This window comes from Nelumbo lutea, chromosome 4, assembly GCF_056320005.1.
Source record: "Nelumbo lutea isolate HS-2025 chromosome 4, American lotus-T2T, whole genome shotgun sequence".
Classification (NCBI taxonomy): domain Eukaryota; kingdom Viridiplantae; phylum Streptophyta; class Magnoliopsida; order Proteales; family Nelumbonaceae; genus Nelumbo; species Nelumbo lutea.
In genome coordinates this window covers 98,270,597-98,277,885 of record NC_142687.1, presented here as the reverse complement: position 1 = coordinate 98,277,885, position 7,289 = coordinate 98,270,597, and positions in this window count along the sequence as shown.

Genomic DNA, 7,289 nt, shown 5'->3' with positions numbered 1-7,289 from the left:
GTTGACATATAATCTGGGTTGCATGTATAATCCATCTTCTCCATTTCCACAATCTCTATTACTCGGTTAATCAATCGGTCCTTTAGCTTGCCAATCAGATTATGCACTGCTCTTCTAGTGCAAGATTGAAGTGTGGATAGTTCTCTAAATGTATTGGAAAATGGGGTCTTGAAGGAGATGCTCTGAGGCGCGTCTGAAGACATTGTCTTTAGAACGTTATTTGCCCCTACTTAGTTTCACTGAGTTTGTTGTTGGGTTACAGGCAAATCCGTTCCCATGATACAACAAAGCCTTGGGCGAGAATCTGCAACCAGCAAAGTTGAAGAATCTCCGGAGAAACCTTCTGTGAGATTATAGTAGACCGGACAGAGAGAGAGAGAGAAAGTGGATTTCGAAAATGTGTGTTTTTGAAATCTGATTCATGCTCCTTAAATAGTTTATGAAGAGGTATGAAGAAAAGGTAGGTGCTGGTTCAGAGAAGGCACATTGAACAGTCACAATTTCAAACACTGTGCCTGTTTAAAAAGTAGTTAACAGTTAATGACTGCTAATTTGAATTGTGCCTCTTGATCACACCCAATCAAATCATGACCGTTGATCTCATCAACGGTGATTAACGGTCAGCATCACACCAAAACCAAAGCCGTCCTTCACGAGCCACGCGGGCGTGCACGAAGTACGAGCAAAGTGCACCTCTAAAGCGCCTCATTGTGCCGCACACATGCGTGCGCATGTGTTGCGCGGTATCAAACCCCCATACTCTCATCTACTATTTCTAAGGAGTGTAAATCAGCTCCTATTAAAATACTAAAAGCAAATCTTATAATTTTCCAATGTGGGACAAGTTCAAAACTAGGTTTTGTAAGAGAAAAGTTAATTTTTCAATCAAGTGTGCAGGTGCAATTTCTCATGTAATTGACTAATCAAACCCATTGGATTTAATCTCTTATGAGATTAAAATCCAACAATCCCCCACATTGATTGATCAATTACATAGTTCTCTCTCAATTCAAACTACTATGACACAGTTATGCATACAAAATGTATTTATCAACTTAAACCTTTTGTTAGTATATATATCTCAGAGCCTTGTCAAAATTATTAGTGGAAGACCTTAAACCAATTACTCTCAAAACAGACCGGAGACACTTATACACAGAAAAATGTCCAGTCTCTGCAAGAGTTTCAAGTTTTGCTCAGCACTGTTATGGCCATGTGCTTCTTTCCTGGTTTCATGAACAATCCCGAGAGCAAACCCAAACTCTCATGAGAAGCGACACTACTTCTATGTTCACATAGGTGACGTTCCACTATGTGTTCCGTTATTTGACACATTTCAGAACTTCATTAAGAGTTTAACTCAACCTCTGATCATAACGGGCAACACTATTTTATGTTGTGATGGGAAATTTCTCAATGTCAGTGTAACAGTCACATTGTTGTAACTTATTGTTACCCATTAAACCCAATACTGATGTTTTTTTAGTTCAGGTTGGGTTACTATTACAGGTGACTAAGTAAAGGGTTTTAATCACATCTCTTTGGTTGTCATTCTTATCAATTCACTGGCCAAGCACTTAGTAAGAGGATCAGACAAGTTTTTACTTGACCTCACACAGGTTATAGTGATGACTCTATCTTGAATCAGTTGCCTAACAAATTCATGTCTCAGACTTATATGTTTGGACTTACCATTGTAGGTATCACTATAGGTTCTTGACAGAGTTGTCTCACTATCACAGTAAATGGAAATTAGAGGCATAGGACTAGGCCTAAAGTTTTATATCTAATAATAAATTCCTAATCCATTCAACATCTTTTCCAGCAGTCGCTAAGGCTATGAATTCTAATTCCATGGTCGAGTGAGATATACAAGTTTATCTCTTGAATGCCCAAGAGATCGCACCCCTACCAATGATGAAAATCCATCCAGATGTGGACTTATTATGTCCATTAACGGTAATCCAACTTGCATTAGTATACCCTTCTAGTACAATTGGATAATTACAATAAAACAAACCAAGTTCCAAGGTTCTCTTGAGATACTCAAGAACTCTCATAATTGCATTCTTGTGCTCTGCATCGTGATTACTTGTAAACCGATTGAGTTTACTTACTGCAAATGCAATATTATGTTTGGTACAAAGCATAGTATACATCAAACTTCCTACTACACTAGTATACTCAAGTTGTACAATTGCTCTACCAGTATTTTCTATTGGCTTTATACTAGAATCATATGGCATGCTACATTCTTTGAACCTTAAATGCTTAAATTTCTCAAATACTTCCTCAATATAATGTGATTGGCTTAATGCATAACCACTACTATGCTTTTTAACTTTTATTCCCAAGATGGTATCTACTTCTCTTAAATCTTTCATCTTGAAGACAGATGATAAGTAGTTTTTAGTTTCATTTATGCCAACCATATTTATAATCACAATAAGCATATCATCAGCATAAAGACATACAATTACTCCATAATTTTCAATGAATTTTGAATAGATGCATCTATCAGCACTATTATGTTTAAAACAAAAAGCTAGAATGCAAGAATCAAATTTCCCATGCCAGTGTTTAGGTGTTTGTTTCAATCCATATAGTGATTTAACCAGTTTACAAACTTTTTTCTCATTTTCAGGAAGAATAAATCCTTCTGGTTGTTCCATATAAACCTCTTCGTTTAAATCACCATTTAAGAAAGCAGTTTTAACATTCATTTGGTGAATAAATAAGTGATAAATGGATGCTAATGCTATGAGTGTTCTAATAGAAGTTGTTCTAGCCACTGGTGCATAGGTGTCAAAGTAATCAATCCCTTCCTTTTGACTAAATCCTTTGGCTACCAATCTAGCCTTAAAAGTTTGTACAGTTCCATCAATGTTGTATTTTCTTCTAAACACCCATTTACATTTTATTGGTTTTGATCCTAGAGTCAGGTCTACTAGTACCCATGTGTTATTTGACATTATTAAATCCATTTTATCATTTATAGCTTCTTTTCAAAAGTCAGTACCTCTAGAGATCATGGCATCACTGTAGGTTTTTGGATCATTTTCAATATTTAGGACAATAGGTATCTTATTTAAAATATTCTCTCTATCTGCCTCAACCAAAAATACAATTGACTGAATAGAGATAAAATATGAAACTAAGTGTTTCTCTATTATTTGTCTTTGATTTCTTCTAGGTCCTATTGTAGGTGTTACAGTTGTGTCATTTCTTCTTTTAGTCTCATTATTATCAACAGGTATTGAGATCTGAGTTTCTCTTTCAGGTTCTTTGTCATTTTCTGTGGATTCATTTTCTGTAGATTCATAACACAGTTTATTTTCAAAGAATTCAACATCTCTAGTTTCAATTATTATGTTGGATTCTAAGTCTAAAAGCCTATAGGCCTTACTATGTTCTGCATATCCAAAAAACATACTTCTCTTAGCTCTGAGTCCTAACTTGGTTCTTTTATGATCTAGAACTCTACAATATGCTAGGCATCCTCACACTTTTAGGTATGCTAAATTAGGTTTTCTTCCTGTCCATAATTCATATGAGCATTTGTTATTAACTCTAGAAACAATTTTGTTATGTAAATGACAGGCTGCTTGGAGTGCTTCTCTCACAAGTTTAAGGGTGCATTAGCTTTTAACAACATGCAGTTTGTCATTTCTGTAAGTGTTCTATTTTTCCTTTCAGTCAGGCCATTCTGTTGAGGGGTATAGGGAGCAAAACACTGATGTATTATTCCAAATTCTTCACAGAAAGAATTAAACTCATTTTTAAAGTATTCAGCACCCCTATCACTTCTAAGGATTTTAATTTTCTTTTATGGTTGATTTTCAACTTCACTCTTATACAGTTTAAACATGTCAAAGGCTTCATCCTTAGTTTTCATAAGGTAGACATAGGTGTACCTAGAAAAGTCATATATAAATGTTATGAAGTATCTCGTACCTCCTCTAGTGAATACACTATTGAGTTCACAGATGTCAAAATGAATTAGTTTATAAGGCGATGTAGCTCCACCCTATAAAAGCTTGACCTACGTTTGCCTCTCAGCCTCGATAATGACCACCTCTCCGTTGTTGCAAAGAACTTTCGTGGTCTTGTTAGCCTTCTGCTCCAAAGTTTCTGCCTTGTCATAGGTGAAGGACTCAAGACTCTTGGGACGGCCATGAACGTCGGACTTGAGGAATTGGCGCTTATTAACTGTGACGTGGTTGAAAGAGAACCTGGATAGTTAACCACCTTGGTCCAGAGCCTAAGAGTGCTAAGGAAGTTGGATTCTTTCAGGTTGATGAATCCATTGTCGTCAGTGTCCACCTCCTCCATCACGCGTTTAACCTCATCCGTTGACACCTTGATGCCAAGGGCTCGTAGGACGTCGCCGAGCTCCTTGGAGGATATCTTTTTGTCACCATTCACATCGAGTCGTCTGAACACTCTCTCAATCTCTTCCCTCTTCTCAGCATCTAGTGCAACTGAAGAACTAGATTTCTTGGACATGGTTGGTTCTCTCTCTGGGCTTCGAGAGCTTCGGTACTTGTTTTCTCTAATCTTCGTCATTACAACCCCCAACCAACCGCTTTCGTTGTTCAAATTATCGAAAAAGGATAGAAAGAAAAGAGAGGGGTAGGCAGTGAAATGCTTCAATTACTTGATCCTCCAAACATGATGAGTGTAAATAGGGCCAATAGCCGATTACCATTTTACACTCTCATCAAACCGGTTCATAAAATGTAAATTTGTTTTTACACCTCAAACAAACATAGCCTAAAAAGGGAAAATATTTAAGGGCAAAAGCATATGGTTATTTATTCCAAAGGTACCCTTAACACTTCATATCAAGTCCTTAGAAAGGAAGAATTTTTGGTTTAAACAAAATGGAGAATAGAACAATGACATTCAAGTTCTTCATCTATAAAAGCAATAGTGTATCTTCTTTCTTTGAATAGAGAACAAATTGATTGAACAAAGTGGTTTTTCCTGCTAGGGCGATGAAGCCAAGAACAACATTTTCATTTTTATTTTTATTTTAATTAAATTCATTTGAATGGGCATTAGGGTTAAAACTGTTATTTTCAATTTCCATTTGTTGATTAAGATGGTGTTTGATTCCATTACTATTTATTAGAAAATTAACACTAGCACAACTCTAAATATGTGTTCTCCCAATGGAACTTGAAATTTCGTTTGGTTAAGCCATTATTAACAAAATATTTTTCTCGAGTTGTGTGAGAGCTAGGGTTTTCAATGGATTGGGTCTAGGTAGAACCGTAGAACCAATCCTAAATTGATTAATTAATAAGGATAGACTATATTTTATTTATTTAAATAATAACTTAAAATTTAAATTTTGATAATTAATATAGCCTTAATAAAAATAATAGAAAAATACTAAATTATTTATGTGTTAATAAATTAAACATTTTTATCTCAGTATTTTAATTATTATCTACTAAATTTACCATTTCAAACATAAATTATGATAAAAAAATTATAAGGAAATTAAGAAAATATTATATATATTTAATAAAGTAATTGATTCCAAGATTGAATCAATTTGAGAGAGGCATGAACCAAAACCGATCCAATTATTAATTGGGACAAAATCATAAAACCAAAACCATTATAATCAATTCGATTGATTCGAGGCCATCAAATAGACCCAACCCGTTGATACCCTAGTAAGAGCCATCCATTAGAGGAACACCCACAATATTAAGACAATTTTTTACTATTTGATACACTACTGAAATACTGATTGTTTGGGTTATTTGATTATGTGATACTAGCTGTAATATGGTAAAAGTAAAACAGTTGTCCTGATTTTTAAGAAAAATATATATAAAACATTTTTTTTTGATAAACAACCCATAAGTAAATAGATTGCAAAAGGGAAAATTATAGATAAATACTTTGTACTTTGGGTCTATCTCATTTTGATCTCCAAACTTCAAATTGATTTTCAAACTATAAAACGTGTCAATCCAGTACCTAAACTTCCAAAACGTGTCAATTTAGTCTCGGCCCTTACTAGTTTGTCGGTTATTCCTATCATATAATGACATATGAGGCTTAAAACTTTTGAAAATGTCAAAATTATCCTTTAAAATAAGATATTATTTATCATCTACTTTCTCAAGAATCAATATTAAACCAACACAATAATGAACAACCCAAATTCACAATGTACTTTAAGTTGTCGCACGACTATAAAAGATAGGTAAAAGTACGGATAAGCCCATTTCAAAATTCTGAAATCCAGGCCAGCCCATGTAGAACCTAAAATAGCATTTAAATTTAACTTTTTCAATCTTAGGACAGATTTTCATGCCAACTCAGAAACCCCAGAATTTTGCTTAAAATGCTTGGAAGCCAGTTTGTAATCAACTGCGAAGAAGGGCGGCCAAATACATGAGCTTAGTGCGGCAACACGTAGACCTCGAACTGGTGCAGACTCAATTGGAAGAAGGGCGGTACAACAGTTGTAGCAGTAAGTTCTTCCGCGATCTGCTACTTCTTCAATAACGCCAACGTATTCTTCGCCAATAACTCCCCAGAATCTGTCGCTGCCATTGCATTAAGAGAGCTCGCCACTAAAGAGATGGTGAGAAGAAACACTAGAAAACCGGATAGATCAACTGATGAACCAAAGGAGTTGAAGAGTTCAGTGTAAATGGTTCAAACAATAACAAAGGATTTGTACAAAAGAAAAGCAGTGGAAAGAGTGATGGATGGAAAGATCAGGCTACCCAACAGGGTCTGGCGGAAAACATGCTACAGAACAGAAGAGTCCGGCGAAGAGAAGTGTTGGACGTCCACCTAAAAGGGTAATGAACATCTCTACCTCCTCCCGTATCGTCAAAGCAGGTGAGAGAAACGATAGAAACGGAAGCAGATACAGCAGAGGGAGAACGTGAGAGTGAAAGCGAAAGAGGAGTTCTGAGTTTGGGAGGAAGAAAGTTGCAGGAAGAGGAGAATTGAGAGTGGGAGAGACAACGAAAGAGGAGGGAGAACGGGAGAGATCTAAACAGTGGGCCCCATCAGGATCATTTTAATCTTCATAGGTTAATTAGTAACTTTGAAATTAAAAAGATAAGGGGAATCTGAATTGGCGTGGGAATCTGTTTAAGATTGAAAAAGTCGAATTTAAATGCCATTTTGGGTTCTGCCCTAAAAAGATATTAGACTTCCGACCACTCAGGTCTCGTGGAGCAAATTTGTTTGGAACCGCTGGATCCCAACCAAAATAGGCTTTCATTATTGGAAAATTCTTGTGGGTAATA